We start from the raw sequence: 26037 nt of genomic DNA on the forward strand, positions 1-26037 counted from the left end.
TTAAGTGATCAATTTCAGTTTTCCTGTATTTTTCATACAGATATATATTTTTATGCATGAAAACTTGTTAGGATATCGTTCGAAAATGACAACATGCCAAATAAAGCTGTGTTTTGCCCAATTCAAATTCTTTATTTCAAAATCTGATATCCCACCGCAGAAAACGTTAAAATTTGGAAATTTTCTAGTTTCCTTATGCGTTACAAAAATTAGTAAAATATTTTGACTGAGTTCTGTTAGAAAAAAATGTAAACTAATAAATGCAAAATCCTAAATATTTCTCATCAAATTTCCAAAATTGATCTCGTCACTTTTGCGGATATATAAAAAAAAAATTGAATTAACAAGATGAAAATAGGTCTATGGTACAAAATTACCATCCTGTACAAACTCAAAAAGTTTGATTATAAACAATCAGTTTGGAACTAAGAGTTTTTGCAATTTCGCATTAATTAGCCTACATTTATTTTCCATCAAAATTCAGTCAAAATATTTTATTAATATTCATTATTATTATTAAATTATTATAAAATTTATTAATATTCTATTATTATAGAAAAATTAGAAAATTCCCAAGTTATAACGTCTTCTACGGTGAAATACTAAATTTGGAAATAGAGAATTTTAATTTGATAAAATTCTGAAAAACTGTTTTTGCAAAATACTTTCACCCCTTCTTTTGGAAGGACAACAAGAAAAGTTATTTGTAGTAACGCGTTTTTTAATCTCATAATTTATAGCTAGATGTAGAGAAAAAAAGAAACAAATGTTTCGAGGTAGGCTTTAAGTTTTTTTTTTAAAGTGACAAAATTTTATTAGATTTATGGTTCCACGAAGTACTAACACTTTCTGCTATGAGAGCAAAAAAAAAATTTTGCTTCGCGATTTTTGATAAAAAAGGAAAATATCGAAAAATGGCTTGAGCACCATTTGAAATTTTTGAAAAATTACTTTTTAAATGTACTAACGATTTCTCTTTGAGCTCCGAGAAAAAAAATATCGGTTTTTCGCATCGCCCTAATGCTCATACGTTGACGAACATACAGTGACAACCAGGATTGACCACACCAGCGTGAAAAGCTCTCGGTTACGAAGTTTATTCAACTCTACAAATGAATTGCCGCCAAGTTAGTACCGAAGAATCGAAGAGCTGTGGTCTCGGTAGGGTTTTGTGACAATTGACCATCTTGGGACATTCCCGAGGACATTCCGAAGCAGGAGCTCACGGATCATGGGATACATTATCGGTGAATTTCCGCGCGAGCAGCTACCCGTGCTGGCGGACCTCGGGATCACATCTCAAATCATCGCACTGGAGTATCAAAGACATTTATGTATGATTAGTATATTTCTAACATAAGGATGCGGGAGCACATCACGTTCTGTTTCAAATATCATACTCTAGCTTACTCTTCTCGTATAGTCAACGTATGATAATATGAACGAAAAGTATAGAAAATTTATAAATTGAGATTAAAAATGCATTAATAAAGGGAATGTGACGTTTATAGACAAGTACATGGGTCAAAACATGAAAGAAAAATAAAAATGTCCAACCTTCTAGAATAGATGTTTTTTTCTTCCAGAGAGAAACAGTTGGGAACATGTAACAAATAATGAAACAAAGTTTTAATACAAAGATTAATTCGATTTTTTTTCGCTAAGTTGCAAGAGTTTGAAAAAGTATCGTCAAATTAAAAAAAAAAATCTCATGACTGTATGGCCAGAATGAGTAGGGAAAAATGAAGGGAGATTCTTTTGAAATATCAGAAAAAAAATAAGTGGAATATAAAAATTTAAGATTTTAGAGTAGTACACCCAGTGTAAAATGCCCCGTACATAAACGTGCAGCCAGCCTCGCGGGAGCTTCCTTTTTTGACATGGGAGTCAAGCCGCGAGCGTGTCACTTGATCCATAAAAAAATTCAAATGGAAATTTTGTAGAGAGCTCCTCTACAAGTTATACGGTGGAAAATATTTCTGGAATATCCTGATAAGATATCTGGGTTATCGAAATTCGAATGGAAGTGTAATCTTCAGAACGCGAATGGAATCAAAATATCAAGAGACGCGGTAGTGACTCGACACCAAGTATTAAAAGAAAAAAACAGTGTGTAGAAAAAAAGTCAGCGCGAGCCTTCCTGAACTCTTATATACGAGAATATGTCTATTCATGACGTCGTAGCGTTTTTGTAACCGTTTTGAAGAATGAACCGTTGCAGTCAAGAATTTGGAAATTGGTGACGATTTTTTTCTTTTAATTGATCTTTGTTGCAAGTAAATCCGTTCACTCAATCCCGAGATATAGTAATTTAGGCCCAAGATGTAGTAATCGAGTGTTTCACGACGTTTCAGTCCCATAGATATACAGTCGCGTACCACGAACATATATAGGTCTATATAATTTGTATGGAACCAAAATGTTACTAATATGGCGAGATAAAATTTAAAAAAATACACATCAATAAAGTGTGTGAAAAAATGCACTATTTTTTCATGAAATTAAAAAATAAATAATTAATATCTTTCGAATGCATTAAGCTACGAAATTTCAAGAGGTCGCGATCAATAGGAAAAAAATCCGAGAACTTTCAATATAGTGTAGATTTCTGTGATTATTTTACTATGAAAGACTGAAATTTCAAAACTGATTTGAAATGCGATGGCTTCTATAAAGAGTCTGGCAGCAAATTCACTTTCATAAATGTGCTTGTCTCCGAATTGCTACCGTGACTAGATATAACCATTCAGAGAGCGTTATGATATTGAAAATGAGATCCCTCAAACTTCGTTAGGGGAGTACTGAAGCAGATATGCTTACTTACATCGATAGTATAAATTTATTATATTTCAAATTCATTCGAAGTTAAGGCTTTTAGAATTTTCTCTACGCATTCTTTTCCTCTATCCATACTTTTCTATTTATTTTAATGCATTGACGCTCGTACTATATTGAGCCAGTACACTTATTGTTAGTTATCTGTCGTTAGATTCTTTCACATCCTCAAGTTCATTCCAGGATGAAGTCCGCCATTTTTTTAATCTACATTCTAGTCAATATTCGTTTAGTTGTTTGTTATAAATTAATATTTTGTTTATCAAACTGGTGGATCTATACTTATTTGCTACTTTATTTATTTAGTCAGCTTCTATCATTGTTCATAAAGACCGCAACAAAAATTAACTTTTGTTGAACTCGGTGGTAATAATGATTGACCTTTTATTTTATGTTTTCCACAGTTATACAAGAATAAAATTGAATACCGAATATAATGTATTCATAAATTATAAATTTTAAACATTATACTGAGAAAAATTATGTCCTGCACGGTAAAAATTTTTTCATGGTTTAAGTTTGCTTGCCTTGATATGGTTTTTGAGAGTTGTTTAATCACCTTATCTGTCCCTCGTACTTCCAACATAGACAACTGATTTGACGAGTTAACATATATATGCATTCATAATGACGTACATAGAAGATTAGTTGTAAAATTTATTGAGAAAAGCAAGTTGAACGTGTTTTTAATTTCAATAAAGAATGGCTTCGAATGAATCTGACTGAGTGTAGATGTCTGTATAGTTCAGCGATAAAAAAAAGAGGATAATAAGGTAAAAATGTCAAGTTACCAATCACAAAATATTTTTGTTTGTTTACCTCCTCTATAAGAATTTTTTAAGGGGTTTCTATGGATTAGGATCATATATTACAAGTTTCTCAGTGAGATCCATTTGATTTGAATATAAAAAAAACACAATTAATTTCTGAAATTTTGTAATCTCCTGGAGGATCAATACGGAAGGGTTTTGCCTATCCCTAGATATCATGTATTCGTTTGATCACCCGCAAGGTTTCTATACACAAATAAGAATAAATATAACTTCAATTTATCAGATATGCATGGAGTAAATGTGTGGAATATCATTATATAATATTCATAACACGCACATCGGTTGACAGTCTATATTATCTTTAGGTACACAACACTGACAATCCGTAATATTGTTTTTCCCTCCTTTTAGCATTCGCTAATCAAAGTGCGGCGTCAACATGTCATCGTCGACAATGGAAACATCATTTCATGCAATTCAATCCACGAAACGAGCCCTCTTTTCGAAAGAGACTCAATTTTCCTAAAACGAACAATTTTTTTTCTGCATAAACGTCGACGAACAAGTAGGAGCGTCTTGTGTATGATCACTGACAAATGAACACGCCTAGATCTTTGAATTTAGTATTTTTTTTACCTCAGGAAATACTTTAACCCGAGAATGACGCGAAATTAACACACGTGTGACCTGAGCCGCGGTAGCGCCACAACTAAACCCATTCTCAATCTTCCACCGTTTCAACCCCCTTCTCTTTCGCCCCCGCCGGGTTCTAGTGAGCCGAATGTCTTTCTTCGCTCTTCCTCTGTTTCACCCACTGTCTCTTGCTCTATTCGCTTCTTTATTTCGATCCGATTCGACTCCCCCCTCCACAACCCTTCCCCGCTCACCCCTCGTTACCACGCTACCTCCCGGTCTGCTTCTCTCTCTCTCTCTCTCTCTCTTTGTCTCTCTGAAATGTATTAAAATGATTAAAGGAATTAAGTAATGGATAATAAAAAATAATACACGTTGTCTATTGACGTAATGCGTTATATGATTATCGCGTGTCTTAATTCGTTTATGCGACAAAATTATAGGTTTACTTGAATTTTCAAAAGTGCATTCACAGTATTTTGTTTATGGATGCCTACATACTAAGTACGTCAAACTGATGAAAAAAAAACGGTTTTTATCATTTCTTACCTGCTCTATCGATGTAATGATGAAAGAAAAATGCTGTTCAAAGATCAACTGCTGTTAAAAAAATTACAAACAAAAACAAATTATATACCATAAAATTGAAACAAAAAAAAACCTAGGCCGTTGTACTAGGCGTTGTATTCGACTTTCGAATCCGTGTGTATAAAATACAGGTAAAATTAGATAATGCAAGCTAGAAAAAAAATCACCAAGTACAACGGGTAAATTTTTTTTGTTCCAATATTTCGTTTATAATTTTTATTTTTTTGAAATGTTTGTAATCCTAATTTTTTAATCGCAATTTGTTTTTGAAATGTTTCGTCTTTGTATTTTTTGTGGGTGTAATTTTTAGCGTTTAATTTTTCTTCTGTATTTTTTTTTCGTAATCCAATGTGCTTCTCAACTTTAATGAATTTATTTGACTATAGTGTCTATTCTATTGAATTAAAAGTATTACGTTCATTGGTTTCTATAATTTTACATATGACTGTCCAAAAACCCTAAATACTCGTCTCTAGTTTTTTTTAAGGTATTTATACTATATTTTACGTTTAAGGAGGGTGGATCACGAAATCAAAATAATCAGAATTTGATAAAATTTGGTGATAACATTCTTTGGCATCAAATATACAAATACAATTTTTTTACCACATGGTTATCGAATAATTGAGCGTTAAATCGAAGTTTTTATGCACGAGATGTACAACTGTATATATGTAAACTCTATGCTTATACACGTGAACTTTAGTGTTCAATTACTCGAGAGCTCTGTGGTAAAAAAATCTAAAAAAATTCATATTGTCTCGTATATTTTTAAAGTATACATTTACCAAATTTTATTAAATTCTTATCATTTTGAAATTCTCTATATTTTTAACGTGGTTTAGCATGGCAACATTGTATCGTCGCGATCCACCCTCCTTAATTGATGATATTTTGTGCACTCCGAATTAAAAATTTTATGGGATCTTTATTTTCTTTCACACTACCAGAAATTCCCTCAATACGTCGAGTCTGATTGTAATTAAACCTTTTTCTCATTGTCAGTGTTTTTCTAGATAATGCGTTTGCTTCTTTGTTCGATATGTTTGTAGTCCCTTGCTCCTTTCATCACTCCTGTCTTGGGTTATTTTATTTACATTTCCCAAAGGAAAATATCCAATTTTAATAATATAAAATAATGACAACGATAATGACCATTTTCAATCTTGGAAACAGCTGATAAAAACTATAACCATGACAAAGATGCAAAGGTATGGGTTTTTTTCAATCGTTCAGAATCCAGACTATATTCTCAAAGTAGAAAAAAATCTCATTCATTCTAAAATATATTATATCTTTTTACCATCAATTCAAAAAGCATCGAAGAAGAAATTGCTACCAATTTTTTTTGTCTTTTACACTGGCTGGCAGACTCTCCTGAAACGATGTTGATTTTCTATTACACAACTCTTTTGGATTCCTCTACCTTTACGTTTCTTTTTTTTCTTCGCCTTTTTCTTGCCTCTTTCATTACGAAAACCTGAGATATATTTTTTGCTTGTCTATATTTTTTCACAGAGCCAGAAAAAATCATTTTAACCAAAAAATTAACATATCGGTATTAACATATCAGTGAGCTGTCACATCTGCAATCGTTATAACCTCATTAGCATACAAAATAAATACACCACTAAAAATGCAAACTTTGCATGGTGAACGCATTACAAAATACTAATAATATTATTGACGTTTGGAATACCCGAAAACAAAAAATTAACACAACGGTAAGTTGTCACTTCACAATTATGATGATATTTCTCAGCATGAACAGACATTCTCGGAAATATTGTAGGTATATAATTTGTATTATCGCACCAGATATGTCACTAAATAAAAAACAAATAAACATCAAAAATGTGTGCAAAAAACTGCACCATTTTTTATGCAATTAAAAAATAAATAATTAATATCTTTTCAATCCATTAAGCTACAGAGTTTGAAGAGGTCGCGATCTAACGAAAAAAATACGTTAATTTACAGTATTCTTTGAATAAGTATAATTATTTAATTGTTGAAGAAATGAATTTTGAAAGTTTTTGAAAACAGTTGAAAAACACTATCGCTTCTGTAAAAACTCTCTGGGAGCAACTCGTCATACATTAATGTGCTTGTCTCCGAAGCACTGGCGCGATTCTAGATTGTCATACAAACCACGTCTAAATGCTGGACGAAGGACTTCATACATATTAAATAGTAACAAATAAAAATAATAACTAGTCTATAAGGATTGAAATTGCATTGTTTTCTTTAGGTGTGGAGTAACATATTCTTTTATTTGAGCATCTTTATGCTGCTAACGAGTACACTAGACTGTGCCAAATGAAATGAAATTTTTTTTCTCGGTCCCATATCAAAATTTTGTTGATAGTCATGAAAAAAAAATTCTGTCAAAACTACAGCCCTCTATCTCAATTTTCGAGTTAGCTCTCGCAAAAATAAGAATTTTCGACAAAAAAAAACGTTTTTTTCGCTTATTTTTTGTTTATAATCAATAAAGTATACTGAATACAAAAAAAACCTTGGTATAGTTTTGTAGGGAATTCTCTACAAAGATTATCCTTAGAAATATATCAAAAATTTTATTTAAAATAAAAAAATGATATGCTAGTTGTACAAAATTTTTATTTAAATTTTACAATAGTTTTCAAGAGCTTACATCCTTTAGAAAAACATTAATGTAATCATGAAATGCCTATTATTATTCATATTATAAATAAAAGTGATAAGATCATTACTTTCATTTTAAAATTAATTATGAGATTAAGATAAAATATATCAAGCACACAAATTTCGTTTACTACAATTGGGATATTTTTTGCGATAATCAGCTTGTAACAACTTGTAACAAAAATTGCCTTTGTTCTTCATCATAAGTGAGACTATCATTATATTTATCAATCAATGCTATAGCTCTTTCGGCAATGTCATTTACAACCTTAATTGATCAAACAATTTCTAAAGAAGCCTGGTACTCGTTATCGGATTCCCATTGATCTACAGGTAAATCAAGAAAACTAGTAGACAAACCGAATTTCTCAAATAAAATCATTGATTTCTGAGTAACAAAATCACTTATATCTTTCGAGCTGAATGATTTTAAATCTTCTTGTTTTAAATATAGCTTCCTCGTGTTTCCTGTCATACTTTGTTGATTTCTTATTGCTTGAACCATTTTTATCTTAATGGCTGATGGGATTCTTTCATCGAAAAATGATAATGCCACATGATATTCGGACAAATACCAGAGATGTCTAAGAAATTTGGTTGATGCAGCATTGGAGAATTTTACGTTTGTGTGTTTAAAATCTATCAAACTATTCAAGAACATAAAATCTTGATATGGAGCGTAGATACTGATTGGTGCATTATACCAACCTTTAATATAAACATCAACAATAAAGATACAAACTTGTGATAGTTTAGGAATTTCAACTTTGGTAAGTTTAAATTAATTTTTAAATAAGTAAATTTTTAAGCAATAAATTGCTTTTGATAACCATCGAGCATGATGATGGGCTCCAGGAGTCTTGAAAGAAACTGCTTGAGGTGGAACTTCTCCCAAAAATATGTAGACTAAAGCTAGGAGCTCTTTACAATCTCCTCTAGGTTGGAATTCCTAAAATAATTATAATATTTTCATCGATCTGTTAATGATATTTTTCGTATAAAAATAAAATGATATTTAGTCGCGAATTTCAAATGAAGATACCTTCATTTGAAATTGAATACATTCCAAAATATCTTGTTTTTTTTCACACAAAATTTGCTTGACATCTTGATCATCCATTTCTGTTTCATACTTGGGATTGATCGATCGTAGAACATTCTTGAACCGATTGAAAACTGCAGGACTTGGACCACAACTTGCAGGCCAGACAACTTCAGCAACACTTTTCAAGACTAGCTCATAAATATGATTCCGACAGGGAAACCAGAGCAGTTTTTTATTCAAAGCTTCCTCAATATGTACTGCCGAACCATTCTCATCACCTTTAATCACAATCAATAATAATCAATAAAAAAGATAAAAAATAAAAACTCAACCAATTACAATAAAGAATGATATTTGATTTTGAGCACAAAGTTTAAATCTAGTTCAGCAGAAATGTAGTTGCGCAGACCTGAGTTCACATAGGCAGTGTCGAAGCACATTCCTTTCGCATTATGAACAATATCCCATCACTTTAACTCTGCGACTATTGATTGGGCTTGATTGAATCCTTTACCACTATTTAATTTTGGGACCGCTAAACGTTGCTCATAATTTAGATCTGATAAAACTATTGGAAGCCTGTCCACTTTTTGAGTTCCACTACAATCTGGGAGTAATTTACCGTCCCAGTGTAATATTACATTCTCGACAGCGGAATTATTTTTTTTTATGTCTATTGCCATCATTTTTCTCATTTTATTATGATCTCTATGGATTAATCTGTGGCTAACATTAACTTATTTCGGATCATGACCCAAACTTTTAACGATAGCGATGACAATAAAAGCAGCATTTCTGCTAGAGACATTTGATCATCTGTCTAAAGCTGATGATAATTCAGCAGTCATGATGTGCATTTTATTCTCGCTTGAGTTTTGTGGAAGTTCGTCTTCAAAGTTGAATATTGTTCATTTTGGTGCTCTTGAACAGGAACTAGATGATTGACTCAAATCTTCGAAAGAAATATATATTATCAGACAAAGCTTGACTTAAGGCTGAAAAAAATTGTATTATGTGATTAGATTTTTAAATAACAAACTTGAAAAAAAATTAGCATCTAACGTCTTGTTAGCACATAAGAAATTCATAATGATTACCATTTTCATTAGTGTCGTTTTCTATTTGCTCTAGAGGGAAATTACCAACTTCTGTGTCATCTGGTACATGTGTCAATCGGCCTTTACTTTTTGTTGCAACGCGAATAATACGCGCCACTTTTTTATAAAGATCGACCGGAGCGAGGGATGGCACCGCGGGCCCAGCGCAGGTAAAGGGTTGGGCGCACAGAGGGTTTATGGCCGACATGTGGCGTCCACTTGGGGCAATTGGAAATAGAAGATTTTTTGAACTGGGAATTTTTACGCATCCACCTCATAAACGTTATTTCCTTTCTTTTTTTTTATCATTAGCATCGTCAAGCTCCGAAAAAGTCGGTACGTCACGTTTTGGCAATCTGTGCAAAGAATTCGAGTATTCTGTACTTTCTACATTTTTTGAACATATACTTTGCTCCCTCCTCTCTTCTTATTACAGTAGCCAATCCAAATTTTTCGTTAGCTGGTAAGAAGGGGTACTGTTCCTCTTCCCTTATTTTTAAGCATTTTTGTAAAATCAGATTCGTAAGGAACTCCAAGCTGTCCACATCGGAGCAGCTTGTATTATACACCGAATAAACTAGTTGTTGTTATTTTCTACAAAAATAATTCCACTGTTTATTTTTCAATTCATTCATACCAATCACCTAACTCTCTGTAAAAAGAAGGTTAGGACATCGTCAAGAGACGATACACTTTTTGTTGCTAACAAAAACAGCTCTTGAGGACACGAGTCATCAGATATTTCTTTTTTTCAATCTCACATCGAATAATTCATTTAACTTATCAGTAATTTTTTTTATTTTCAATTGATGAAACTCCGAATGTTTTTTCAGTCGACTTTTATCCAAATTCTTCCATTCTGTGAAAAGTGATTTCATTTTAGCAATTGCATGTTGATTTTTTATCAGTGGTACATTCAAAACACTCCAAATTTTTTGAACTTCTTCAATAACCTCCGTGGCACATAAACGAATTGTTTTGTTGAAGATCTTGTACTTAAACATAAAATAATTTAAAACGTCTCAGTTTTTAGGCAGTTTGCGTGAAGCCAAACTATTATTTAAAGCACCCAAAAGATAAACATTCTTCAAACTATTTTTCGACATAGTTAATATAATGCAACTCTTAAAAAAGAGTAACGATTAATTACCGTACATATCAATATATCCTCAAATTCTAGAACAGAAACTGATCGGCTGTGAATGTAGCCAACTTTATCCAACCAACTGTGACATATGTATGTTAACGACATCTAGTAGCTCTTGTATGTAGTAGTACATCGACGAGTTTTTTACAACTGTCGTTTCGAGTTACTAGTTCTACAAAATATTTAAAAACAACAAGAAAAAATATATTTTATAAATTTCATTGCGTGAATAATTTTTAAGCTAATAAAACTTATGAATAGAAAATTCTAAACGAATTAATTGTTTCAACTTAATTATTCTTTTGAGTAAAATTATTTTTATCTTCTAAAATACCATCTAAGATAATATAAAATATCAATTAAAGCATGAAAACTATTTTTTTAGATCGTAAATATTCCAAAAAAATTGGATCAGTAAGTTCTTCTCTTTGAGAAGTTGTTTAATAAGTGTTTATCAATAAATAAAAACAAAAATCATAAAGTAAATTGAAATTTGATTAGCTCTGAAAGAAACGGTGTTGATTTTTTTAATTCACAAAAGATAATCTTTGTAGAGAATTTAATTTCCTACAAAACCATACTAAGGATTTTTTCGTATTCAGTATACTTGATTGATTATAAATAAAAAATACGCGAAAAAAATGTTTTTTTTTTGTCGAAAATTCTTATTTTTGCGAGCGCTAACTCAAAAATTAACGCTTGTGACGATTTTCAAGAACCATTTAAAGATGTCATAGTAGAACCTGTAGAACGAAAACTAACACTTCTCACGTAAAGCATGTCAAAGTATTCGATTCTCTATACGATTATGATGTCAGCCAATGAATATGTGAAATAAATATTATTCAACATATAAGTCGATACGCAATGATAAAGGAAGCATATGAATTGAATGTCAACATTTCGATGCGCAAAGTGAAATTCAAGATTTTAGGACTGGTTTACCCCCTTAATTTTTTTGATCCGAGGAAAACCAAAAAACACGTCCATTTTATTTTTTTTGCTCTGCAAAATGGCATTTCTTTTATTAAAATTGGATTGTAAGTTTTTATTATACGAAAAAATTCTGAATATTTGGGGGTGGTTCACCCCTTTGCAGTAAGAGTGCATAAGAAGTTGAACATGTCATATAGGTTATTTGACATGCAGAACATTTTGCAATGGGTTTTGTTTCGATCGGTTGAGTGCTTCCATATGAAACACTCTACCAGATGCCAAACATACTCAACTTTGGGGGTTGATTTCACCCCTTAAAAATAACTTTCGGCCGATAAAAAAGAATACGTGTTTCTTATTTTTTGATAAGCTACATTAGACTGGGCCAAAAAAATTGAACAATTTTTTTTCTTGACGGTACTCTGAAAATATTGTTCATGACGATAAAAAAAAAGTTTCCAGAAAGTTTAAGCTTTTAATAATAATATTAAGAGGTGCATCATTGCAGTTATTGATTTTTCAATAGTTGCCGCGTTTTTTGCATAAAATTCGGACTTAGTCAATTTTAAAAAATTTTTTCATCTCTTACCCTTGTAGGAAATTGAATTCCCCACATAAAAGCTCTCTTAGTAAACTTTCGTAAGATGAGCCCATTCCTTGTAATCGAGCCTTAAACATTGGTATATTTTTTCAATTTTTTACTTTGTATTCGGGATTTCCAAAATGACCTTAAATATCAATATTTTTTCAAGACCATGGATTTTTCTTAAGGGAAATTTAGTGCTCTACAAAAAAGGTCTCTTCACATTTTTCGATAAACTCACTCCTTTCAAAGTTATTTGATGTTAAAGTTAATTTTTAAAGTATTTAACCGTTTATTTTGCGTCAAACATAATTGTCTCCACTTGTATCATAAATTTATAACTCAAATATTACAAATATTTTTTTTCTGGCATGCCACCAAAGTTTTTTTTCAAAAAATCAAAATTTATTAGGGTATTACTTCAAAACCATAAACTTCCCCTAGGAAAAAAAAGGTTGGGACAAGTACATTGATGGTCCCTCGTTTGCTGATAATTCCATCCATGAAAAAAACTTTGAAACAAAATTTTTATAAAAAATGGGCAAAAAAATTATTTTATAAAAAAAATACAGAACAATTCGAAAAAAATTTCACAAATCTTGAAAAAGCATTATCTTTAAAAAAAACTAAACTGTATCTATTTTTTACAGTGTTAAAAGAATCAAATAACAAGTAATAAATAAAAACCGAAAAATCGCGCTTGAAATCATTTTGGAAACCGATGCCTCATTCTTCTTATTTGATTCGAAGGGCTAAATCAATTTAAAAAAATTCCATCTAATTTACGTACAGCATTAAAAACTATTATATCAATTCGAGGCCAAGTATTTTCTAATAAATTGAAAAAAGTTACCATTTGAGTTACGTGCAGCACTAAAATTTATGATATCAATCGAAGGACAAGTAATTTATGAGTAACTCCAAATTTCAACATTATGGAACTTTTTTAAGAAGCTTTTAAATCCAAAAAAATCACATGCAAGCTAGTCATTTCTTACTCTATGGTGGCAGAGACAATCGATTTTTTTCTGACTTTCAGGAGCTACTGATATTATTCACAATATTCGACGTCGATTGGATCGATAGAAATTATGTTTAAATATGAGTTAAAAGTACTTGTCCGGCCCATCACTTTCCATTAAACTTATTATATTTAAATAAAAATCAAGGCTTTTTAGAATTGTTGGAGCACAAATATTCATGCAGAGGGAATTTAGAGAGTTATCTTCAAGTAATTTTCTCTTAATTGCACTAATTTCATAAGAATGGAAACAAATTGTCCTGTAATATACAAAAGATGTTATTGTGCATCGACAAATAAAAAACATTTTGCACATTTTATATGTTGAAGCTTCCAAAATAACTCCCCAGTTTGTATTGCTATGACGGCAGTTTTTACTTGTCACTTCTTCCAGCGAACGAATTTCATTCGGCATAACCTAAATCGCATTTCAATAAATTCTTAACCGGATTCTCCCGTACAGTTTCGTTTTTTTATGATTGATTTTTATTTGATTTAAATGAAAAGTGATGGGCCGGACAAGTACTTTTAACTCATATTTAAACATAATTTCTATCGATCCAATCGACGTCGAATATTGTGAATAATCTCAGTAGCTCCTGAAAGTCTGAAAAAAATCGATTGTCTCTGCCACCATAGAGTAAGAAATGACTAGCTTGCATGTGATTTTTTTGGATTTAAAAGCTTCTTAAAAAAGTTCCATAATGTTGAAATTTGGAGTTACTCATAAATTACTTGTCCTTCGATTGATATCATAAATTTTAGTGCTGCACGTAACTCAAATGGTAACTTTTTTCAATTTATTAGAAAATACTTGGCCTCGAATTGATATAATAGTTTTTAATGCTGTACGTAAATTAGATGGAATTTTTTTTAGTTGATTTAGCCCTTCGAATCAAATAAGAAGAATGAGGCATCGGTTTCCAAAATGATTTCAAGGGCGATTTTTCGGTTTATTATTTTTTACTTGTTATTTGATTCTTTTGACACTTTAAAAAATAGATGCAGATTATTTTTTTTTAATATAACGTTTTTTCAAGATTTGTAAAATTTTTTTCGAATTGTTCTGTATTTTTTTTTGTGAAATAATTTTTTTTACAATTAAAAAAAAAAATTTTTCCAAGTTTTTTTATGGATGTAAAAGTGTATACGTATGCAAATAAATGAATTGAGATAAATGAATCAATTTTTTTTTACTATTAGAATAATTTAAATATAATAAAAATTGATTTTGTTGATAAACAATTTTTTGATTGAAGTAATACCCTAATAAATTTTGATTTTTTGAAAAAAACTTTAGTGGCATGCCAGAAAAAAAATATTTGTAATATTTGAGTTATAAATTTATGATACAAGTGGAGACAATTATGTTTGACGCAAAATAAACGGTTAAATACTTTAAAAATTAACTTTAACATCAAATAACTTTGAAAGGAGTGAGTTTATCGAAAAATGTGAAGAGACCTTTTTTGTAGAGCACTAAATTTCCCTTAAGAATAATCCATGGTCTTGAAAAAATATTGATATTTAAGGTCATTTTGGAAATCCCGAATACAAAGTAAAAAATTGAAAAAATATACCAATGTTTAAGGCTCGATTACAAGGAATGGGCTCGTCTTACGAAAGTTTACTAAGAGAGCTTTTTTGTGGGGAATTTAATTTCCTACAAGGATAAGAGATGAAAAAATTTTTTAAAATTGACTAAGTCCGAATTTTATGCAAAAAACACGGCAACTATTGAAAAATCAATAACTGCAATGATGCACCTCTTAATATTATTATTAAAAGCTTAAACTTTCTGGAAACTTTTTTTTTATCGTCATGAACAATATTTTCAGAGTACCGTCAAGAAAAAAAATTGTTCAATTTTTTTGGCCCAGTCTAAGCTACATTCTATGAAAAGAATACTCAAATTGGAAGGGGCCAGTGCTCAAAACAAAATTTGACATTTTAAGGGTGTTTACCCCCTTAATTTTTTTGATCTGAGGAAAACCCGAAAACACGTCGATTTTATTTTTTTTTGCTCTGCAAAATGGCGTTTGTTTTATTAAAATCGGATAGTACATTTTTGTTAAACGAAAAAATTCTGAATATTCGGGGGTGGTTCACCCCTTTGCCGTAAGGGTGCATAAGAAGTTGGACATGTCATATGGGTTATTTGACATGCCAAACATTTTGCAATTGGTTTCGTTTCGATCGGTTGAGTGCTTCTATATGAAACACTCTACTAGACGCAAAACATGCCGAACTTTGAGGGTTGATTTCACCCCTTAAAAATAACTTTCGGCCGATAAAAAAAAATACGTGTCTCTTATTTTTGGATGGACTATAACATAGTAAAAAATTATCAAAATCAGAGGCGGACACTAAAGTACCTTTCCTTGTTAGGTAAATTCAGGTAAAAGGTAATCGATACCAGGAAACCCGAAAGTAATTCGCGAGAGCGTCATAGGCAACATAGGCAAGGTAATTGACGCTAGGTAACCCTAAAATAATTCGGACGAAAGGTAATCAAAGGTAATAGTGAAGCGAATCCGGCTAAGCGCGAGGTAACACCGAAATTCCCGAACGATCAGTACAATAATACGAAGATAGCGGCGTTATACGATAAAATAAATCACAGAAACTAATAGCAAGATAATCTTTGAAACGGTAACAGAGATAACGGAAGAGTGCCGCAAGAGAATTCGCCATAAAGAGATACAAAATGATACGATCGTCACGAAATAGAGAAAAGGAAATAAATGCGAACGCAAAAGGAACGGCTGAAAAATACGCAATACAAAAGACAGAATAAATCGCCGTATAGACGACGCGCGACAATAAGTGCGAGAGAGATAGAGCGAAAAAATCGCGCGAACGACCGTGCTCGCTAGAGCCTCAACGCGTGCAGGGAGAGAGAGAAACGTAGCTGCGTGGAATATTCCAGCGCGTACTACCAAAATTCGATATCAAAAATTCGACATTACAAAACTCAAACTTAACTAATTCATGCGCAACAGGATTACGTCAAATAAACTATACTGAATGGATCCAAATTAATATCGAATCGATTAATGGAGTTGAGCCGCAAAACTACAAAATTTGGGAACACGGGAAGTATCGGCCGCAATCTCGCTCGAAACTTCGACCCATATGTTCCCCGAAACGCCAAATAAACCGGAACTAAATTCCGAAACTCAAAATGCTCAACTCCATTAATCATTCGGGGAGAAAGAGAAAGGGCTTACCGAGGAACCCGCTCGTCGCACGCCGAAAGACAAAGGAACCTCGATGATCGGGAGGTATTGGTGACTCGCCGGTGAGGTGATCGGAAGAAGACTGATAGTGCGTACGAGCGGTCCTCCAGATTCGGCGTTCTCCCCACCCCATGCACAACGGCGCTCACGCGCTAGGCGCGAACTAGAGTACAGAATCTTTGCTCGCGCTTTCGCGGGAAACTCAAAACAAGGGAGCGTGTACGGAGGATAATTCCCGTTACGCTTCTTTACACAATATCGCAATAATTACCCTTCTGCTGCTCTCACCTCTCCCGCTTACTCGAAACACTCCTCTCGACTAGATGACCGTGATCCGGGTGTCTCTCCTCTTGAGGATCCGGCGGGCAGCTCTGAAAGGACGAGGGGAGGCCTCCCTCACGACTCCGGATGTCGCGGTGGGCCCACAAGATAAGCCACCAGGCAAGAACAGCACCTCGCCTCCAGAAAACTCCCCCAGACCCCACCTGACGAGGCGCCGGTTCACACGGACTTTGACACCCGAATTCACGGTATTGCGGGCGGTGCAGCTCTGGGTTGCTACGGCGGGAAAGACACGGGCGGCGTTCAATAAATGGCCTATGCCAGCGTGCTCTTTCAACCGCCCGCAGGTCGAGAATGTTCTTCGGTACTCTAAGACGGCGTGAGAGGGATGATTCTTGCGAGCGAGATCGGCTCGAACAGCAGGAAAGTATTGTCAAATAACTAATGCTCGCGGGGACCAATGTGGTGGCGTTAACACCAAATCTCTCAAAAAACAAACGGAATAGTCAAAAGGAAACTTCATTAAAACTCAAAATTAAACGATCAAAAATTCTCTCTTCTCGTTGCACACGGAGGTAAAAGGTAACGGTTATTAGACTTAGTAAATTGTCGCTCGAAGGTACTATACGCGATTCTTAAAATAAAACTTATAATTACGTGACGATGAGTCTCGTTCCGACCAACACCAGACGAGTCGAACGGCGTCAAAATGGGCCGTAAACCCGGTCCACTGGTCGACACGATTCGTACGAGTGGCGGGGCAAAAATGTCACGTCACAGTACCTATGTATGTAATTGAATTCAAATTTCTTCCAATTTGCATGGTTTACTTGGGTAAATTTTGAAAAACCATGCACGCCAAGTATTTGTTCAAAAGCTTGAACTTTTTTCAAGATTTTTAAAGAAAAAAAAATTAAAACAAACATTAGTACTTGGTTTGATTGAATTGACATGATTTATAATATAAAGTTTACACATGGCTACTTGGCCACTGTCGAATTGATACGTGGTTTTATGAAATAAAAAAAATGGAGCAACACCGGAAATAAAAAAAATACTGGAAACAAAATGAATACATTTTTTAACGAGGGTGGATAGCGACGATAGAATGTTGCCATGCTAAACCATTTAAATATGATAAAAATTTCAAAATGATAAGAATTTAATAAAATTTGGTAAACATATTCTTTAGTGCTAATTTAATATTTGTAGGGAGAAGTGTCTGATCAAATCATTGAGTAAGAACTAGAGACATCTCCCGACAAAAATTAAATTCCATTATGTTTATAACATATTTTAGTTGTTTGTGAGATTACATTTTTTTATTATCACCTTCATTCTTTGTACAATCATTCAACTTTGAAAATTATGATAATATTTTTATTTTTGTATATAAATGACTTACCTACCATCAATCAATATTAACCATAAGAATCGAATCTCGAAGGAGTAGTATTTAATAATTAAATGGTTTTTTATTCATCTTATTAATTATATTTAATCTATTTTATTTTAATCTTTTTAAAGTTTACTTCTATTTTCTTAAGAAAAAGAGTTTGAAGATAAATAATTTTCTGGAAACGCAGATTTTTTTTACAATGTTATTTTTTTCTAATATTCATTTTTTTCTCCACTTCATTTTATTTTCAATACGCTATACGATTTTTCAGTCGGGAGTTTTTTTAAATGTTTTTTTAAAACATTTTGTTTAAAGCTATTTTTGAAACATTTCGTTTTTATCACCACCCGCTTTGAGTTCTCTTATATGCCGTCACGATTTTTGATATTATCAATCATTTTCATCATTGTCTGGTTTGAAACTGCATCATCGAAGATCGTGACACTTCTGCAATTTTTTGATTGATGATTCGACATCATAAAAGAGAACTTACATTAGATTCAACGGTTGGGAGATGCTTCAATTGCGAGGGACGTAGTGAACAACCATTTCCCGTAAACGGGTGGGGGCCAAAAGTTAGAACGTCAAAATAGCGAACAAGGCATTCTGTATTGAAGTGAAACACACTCTCAAACACCTTATTTCGACGACATGGCACGCACGAGTGTTTATATCAGCGGCCATATTGGAAAACTGTCACTTCGCGAAGCGGCGCTCGGGAAGCGAGGCGTTCAGCGCTGCCAACTCAATTTCGATTTCACAAAATTCCCTAGATTCTCAAAATACTTGATTTTATTCAATTTTAATTGAACAAACCTTTTCTTGTTTAGAAAATTAATGCGGATCATTAGAGAAACGTATTTTGAACAATTTGGTGGAAATTTCATATCAAAATCATTTAAATTTTTAAGAAAACTTTTCATTAAGAGATTGAGCGTGCACAGTGCGCATGCGCGATGACCTACATTCAACAGGCACATGCAAGAACGTGACTTTCGGCAAATTAGTGAATAAAATCAAATAAAAATAATCTTATGCACAGAATTAATAGAAAATAAAACAAAAAAATGGGGAAAGTCATAAAATGAATTAAAATTGATCAAAAAACTGTTTTATTGAATTATATTGAATTCTTGCACATGCGCAATGTGACTACAGCTCGACTCAGCCAATTGGGACCCACGCGGGGGAGTTAGCGCACCAATCAGAGAATTTAGAGTGGGAGTTCCTGGTTCGAGATTAAGTCGCGCAGCGAATTAGAGAAAGGGACAAAGTCCAAAAGAGTTATTATTATTATTTCCTTTGTTCGAGAGAGTATAAACATCCATAAAAAAAACGTAGAAACCGATGCCTCTTTCTTCTTATTTGATTCGAACAGCTAAATCAATTGAAAAAAAATTCATCTTATTTACGTGCAGCATTAAAATTTATTATATCAATTCGAGGCCAAGTATTTTCTAATGAATTGAAATAAGTTACCACTTGAATTACGTGCAGCACTAAAATTTGTGATATCAATCGGTGGACAAGTATTTTATTAGTAACTTCGAAGTTGAACATTATGGAATTGTTCTAAGAAGCTTTTAAATCCAAACATATCATATGCAAGCTAATCATTTCTTGCTCTATGGTGGCAGAGACTTATAAGAAAATCGATTCTTTTCAGACTTTCAGGAGCTTCTGATATTATTCACAATATTCGGCGTCGATTGGATCGTTACAAATTATGTTTAAATATGAGTTAAAAGTACTTGTCCGGCCCATCACTATTTATTGAAATAAAAATCAATCATAAAAAAACGAAATTGTACGGCAGAATCCGGTTAAAAATGTATTAAAATGCGATTTATTATTAGTTTAATGATCTTAATAATAGTATAGGTTAGTTATACCGAATGAAATTCGTTCGCTGGAAGAAGTGAGAAGTAAAAATTGCCGTCATTCCAATACAAACTGGGGAGTTATTTTTATAAACTTGAACATATTTAATGTGCATAATGTTTTTTATTTATCGATGCACAAATACATCCCTTGTATAGTACAGGACAATTCGTTTCCATTCTTATTAAATTAGTGCACTTGAGGGAAAATTACTTGAAGATAACTCTCTAAATTCCCTCTGCATGAATATTTGTGCTCCATCAGTTCTAGAAAAGCCCTGATTTTTATTTGAATAAACAATTTTAATGGAAAGTGATGGGCCGGACAAGTACTTTTAACTCATATTTAAACATAATTTGTAACGATCCAATCGACGTCGAATATTGTGAATAATATCAGAAGCTCCTGAAAGTCTGAAAAGAATAGATTTTCTTATAAGTCTCTGCCACCATAGAGCAAGAAATGATTAGCTTGCATGTGATATTTTTGGATTTAAAAGCTTCTTAGAACAATTCCATAATGTTCAACTTTGAAGTTACTAATAAAATACTTGTCCACCGATTGATATCACAAATTTTAGTGCTGCACGTAATTCAAGTGGTAACTTATTTCAATTCATTAGAAAATACTTGGCCTCGAATTGATATAATAAATTTTAATGCTGCACGTAAATAAGATGAATTTTTTTCAATTGATTTAGCTGTTCGAATCAAATAAGAAGAAAGAGGCATCGGTTTCTAAGTTTTTTTTATGGATGGAATTATCAGCAAACACGACACCATCAATGTACTTGTCCCAACCTTTTTTTCCCTAGGGGAAGTTTATGATTTGATATCACGTCTTTTTTCTCGAAAGTTCCTTATTTATGTTTTGACGACTATATAATTTTAATTTTAATTTCTATGAATTATTTACGATTTAATGCTTGTAACATTGGTTTCCACGAAAAAAGACCTATTTTTCAACAAAATTGTACTGGAAATATTTCGTCACAGGTCTATCCTTGGACTTTGGCGATTTTTTTCCTTGTTCTCTAATATGTTTTGTCAATTAGGAACCCAAGAGCATAGTGGAAAGCAGGTTGGAGGCCGAGATATGATTTTGGCTTGTAACATCCGATTCGTCGAAAAAAGACTGATAACGCACAATCAGTATACTAGTGAAGAGTATTATACATGAATGCTGTAGGATTGTAATATATTTGATATTTTCTTACGGTTCGAAATCATTTTCGTTGTGTGACTTAAGAAGTTTTGTTTACATTCTTTGTGGTGTAATAAGAAAACGGGCGATCATCAATGTAATTGTCCAAATTTTTTTTCTCCGAGTGAGGATTTTTACGGCTTGATATCAAATCTTTTTTCTATGGCAGTTCTAAACGACAAAAAATATTCTTAAATAAGATTTTCTAAAGTTAACCAATGTTTCTATTGTGATATTTAAAAATAAGTTCTCCTATGATTTTCTTTAAGTTTTGTACAATTTATAACAGTTTGATATTCTTCGAATGTTTCAAGTAATACCCTCAATTTTTCAACTATTTCGAATGTGTCCATAATTTTGTGGGATTAAAATCATATTCCGTAAGGTTTTTCAATATTTTGTATCATTGTGGAATTTTCCCTCGTCATTTATAAATTTTGTTTTCAATAGTTTTGATGAAATCATTGTGAATAAAGAAAATATGAAGATTTTTCAATGAAATGAATTTTTTGATTGATTTTCTTTAAAATTGGATAGAAGGAGAAAGAAAAAAATATATACAATGTTCACCAAGTCAACCAGAATTCGCAATTTTCACATATGTTTATTGAATTCTAATGCTACCAATTTTTATTTCATTTAAAAACGTGTTTCCAAGGACTTTTTGAAGCAATCTTTTTCATTCGTATTATCATACCCAGAGATAAAAGTTGACACACCCACGTCGATGCACAAAATTTTTAAACTCTGCATGTAGCCACCAAGGTTCAACCAGACAAAAGATAAACTATGAAGTGCGTCAAGACCAACAGAATTGCTTATTTATTAATATGTCCATTGCATTTTGAAAACATAACTTCTTATGTCATTCATAAATAGGCCATCGCTGACTTCTTGTATCATTTATCATTATTTTGAGTTATTTATTACTAGTAATCCATATCGTAATTCTATAATTCTTCTACAATTTTTATTAATTGTAAGTATCCATATTTCATAATCAAAAACAGGAAGTGCTAATACCTAGCGTGCATGTCAATACACAGAATTTTCAAAGTTTGCAAGTATCCGCTGCAATTTATTCATCTAAATTTTGATACAGAAAGAAAAAATTGCCACCGATTCATAAAATTCATTATGCCAAAACTAAAAGGAAAAAAGACAGCGCACTTCAAAGTGAATAGAACTCAAAATTGTTTCATGTATCTTCGTTTATATATTGCAGTCGGAACCAAAAAGTGAAAAGATTGGCACACCTACGCTTCACAGAAATATCAAAGTTCATAGATATTTGCTGCATACCAGTAATACAAACTTTGGTGCTATGGGGCAAACCACTTCAAAATTCCATGAACCACATTCTTGAAACTTATTATGTCACATTCAAGAAAAAAAGTGACAGATACGCTGCATGTTGAAGCAAGCAAAATGCTGTATTTCTGTATGTCTCCATGGTTATACGCAGACAAAATATTTGATCACATCCAAAAATTATTAGGCGTAGACTTACACACATGAATTTTTCAACCCATGATGCCAATCGCAAACATGGTCTGGAAATACTCAACATACATGTCGCTTCATGACTTTGTCGCACTTTAGAGGTGTTCATTGCATTTCGAAGATACGAATTTTGATATCATGAAAATTAACCACCCAATGCGTTATTGAAATAAATTTCCAAATTCATTATGCTATAACTCAAGTGAATATATCTATGCACTTACATGGCCCAAAGATTTTTCTAAAACTCGGGTGTATGAACAAGCAATCATGAAAACTTTTTGTTATGAATTTTCCAATTTATTGAAATCAATATGAGGGAATAGAAATACGAAAGTCACTCGAATTAAATTGATATGGATATACTGTAAGCTAAGGAGGTGGGAAAATTAAAGGGGCCGGTGAACACAGCCAAACGAAATGAAAGAAAATATGACAACAATACAATGAATTAGACACTTACTTCACCAAAGTTTTTCAAACTTTATTTGCATTCATTTACATACAACCACGCAAATTTTTTCTATAATGTAATTACACAACATAAATTTTCTGTTTTTAAAGAACGTTTGAGAGGTTATAACGAGCGAAAGTTCTTTTTTCTCACATAACTCCCGTTGAAAATGTTTAAAGAACCAGAACCAGGATTGCAACAAAATTATGTCATAAATAAACGTAAAATCAAAGAATTTGTACAAGGAGAAATTTCCCAATACTAATATATGTCCTATATAACAAATACTCGCGAACCGATTGCGATGAGGGTAAACACATGGTTTTCACAAAACTTACATAACTTTTTTTTTATAGTCATATAAGAATTTTGAATACAGCTCGCACTGTTTCTCCGAAATTTTATCATTTAGATCGCTGTTGCTATTAATTTGATCATGCCATCAAAAACTGACAGATGGTTGAACAATATATCACGCCAAAGTCACTATTGAAGCAAAAGACACTCTTAAACACTTATTTCGACGACATGGCACGCACGAGTGCAGGGAGACTAGAGGGAAGGAGTGGACACAGCATAGGAAAATAAGTAGTAATGGCGTCCCTAAAATTTCGTTTTGTATTAGTTGAGCGTTCTGCCACTAGTATCGCATGGATCAGAAAGATCGTAGTTATAGTAATAACATTAGTCCACATCATGAAAGTGACCGTGCTACAGCGCATGTGCAATCTAAAGGAAAGTTTCATATATTTAAGCCTGTATTTAAGGTTAATGAGACAATTTTTTCCGATACGCCGTATTTTTAGTGCGATGCTTTTTATGTAAAAAAAGAAGAATTTTATGTTTTTGTGTATCATAGTGCCATTCAGCGTTCTTCTCTACGAATAAGGTAATTCTGTACATTGTACATTCTTTTATTATTATCTTCTGATCGTAGGTTAAGAAACGGAGCACGTGTGAGCTCTAGATCAGAAAGCACCGGTTAAATTTATATGTAATTACCGCATTCTTTTCATCTGTTTATGAAAAAAAATGCACAATTTCTTTTTTACTTCGTGAACAAGCTTGTTATAAGCATAAAAAGAAAGATTAGAAATAATAAGGGAAATTATGTCTAGCAGTCTACATATAATTTTTCATTCTTAACTTATTTTCTTTATTGGCTGTATATTAGTTTCATATTTTACTGACTTGAAATTTGATTTTCCTTTTCCTAGAATGCCAAAAATTTGTGGTGTACCAGGTTGCGTCAGTGGAAAATATGAAGATGACAGGCGTCGAAAGGAATTGGGTTTGCGGCCCATTTCTTTGTTTACTGTACCTAAGGTAATAAGTTGAATTTTATAACTTTCTACATAAATATTTCAATTTCCATTAAAGAATGTAAACCATAGTTCCATTAAGGAACGTAAAATGAAATATACCTCTGTTAACTATCTTTGATCATTTGCAGAGTGAGGATCGTTTCAAAGTATGGAAAAATGCTTTGAAATATAATCTCAAGAAAACACATTATATTTGTCAGCTGCACTTTCCCGATGAATCCATTCAAAAAGATGATATCTTCAAATTACCTGATGGCACGATTAGTCTTATACCGCGTGACCATTGGCGTTTACATAATGATGCTGTACCATTGCTCCTGGATCAGCCTTCGGACCAAGACAAAGTAAGTACTCAGCCTTTTCTATTTCCATAGCCTAAAGCAGATTGCAAAAAGTATATGGGTCATTCCATGTTAATTCAACCACATTGCGGAGTCATCGATTGTAAATTTTATAATTCCAGTATGTGTGAAATTATTCTGTAAAATTTATAATTCCACTATTGTTTCAGAGATTTTTCGGTATGATGCGCAGAGCTGGTGGTAGTAACCATCATCCTGACCCATGGTTTTTTGCTCAACTATTTCGATTATTGTGCTGCTACTCGTTAGTGAAGTCCCCGAAAGGGAGTAACGTCGAAGGACACGAGCTGCTCGAAACATTAATGCAGACCACGGATTCTTTGGCTGCTGCATCACAGCCTCGCACTGCATGGTTGCAAACCATCGACAATATGTTGGAAGAACAAGGACGTATCGAGCAATCACCCACGGAAACGCACCAACGGGATCATAATTATGAGGTTACACTGTCGATGGACTTCAGTACGTGGAAAGACAGTACGCACGATCATACGTACGATGTCACACGTACAAGCGCAGAAGTACAATGTTACATTGCTGGATACGTTGTCCGGACAATGATGAAAAAACTGCAATGCAACGACTGCCTAAATTCCTTGAAGTCTAGAGAAATACAAGTGAATGATCCGACACATGCGGCTGTAGATCTCCTGGAGAAGTTTGGTGGATTGATTCGGCCCAGTGAGTCTTTATTCCGGTTGACCGAATGCCTGGAATCAACTGTATTAGACGTGACTGGAAAATTCGGCACTCACGTTGATACGATCCATACTATTCTCGAAAGAGCATCGGAAATTAAAAACTTGCCAATGGTTGGTTGCGCCAATCACTACATGAATTGCACAAGAAAGATAATAGACTTTTATATAATTATGAGAGCTAATTTCTTAACCAAGTCGTACAACGCTAATCAAAATGAAAGCCGTACAAGAACGAAACGACTCCGCAAAAATGCCAAATTGTAGTACATCGTCTGTACTCAAAGATTAATCGATTTTTATGTTTAACCTAATTACTTAGGTAATTTCATTATTCAGAAAACTTTGTACATATATTTAATCTTA

At 32.8% G+C, this 26037-nt stretch overlaps 1 protein-coding gene across 12 annotated transcripts in view; it reads right to left on the reverse strand.

Annotated features, from left to right (window-relative positions):
- LOC122408384 (calcium/calmodulin-dependent 3',5'-cyclic nucleotide phosphodiesterase 1-like) overlaps positions 1-26037 on the reverse strand; it is an 885001-nt gene that overhangs the window by 580533 nt on the left and 278431 nt on the right. For 2 of the 12 annotated variants that reach the window (XM_043415132.1, XM_043415130.1), the window contains exon 1: positions 3946-4321. The exons of 5 other annotated variants lie outside the window; for them this stretch is intronic. The gene's annotated coding sequence lies outside the window, so the exon portion shown is untranslated. Of the gene's footprint in view, positions 1-3945; positions 4349-26037 lie in introns of those variants that run through there. 5 more of the 12 variants (XM_043415127.1, XR_006260480.1, XM_043415140.1 and 2 more) reach the window with 5 other exon arrangements.

The sequence above is a fragment of the Venturia canescens genome, chromosome 3 (genome assembly GCF_019457755.1).
Source record: "Venturia canescens isolate UGA chromosome 3, ASM1945775v1, whole genome shotgun sequence".
NCBI lineage: Eukaryota > Metazoa > Arthropoda > Insecta > Hymenoptera > Ichneumonidae > Venturia > Venturia canescens.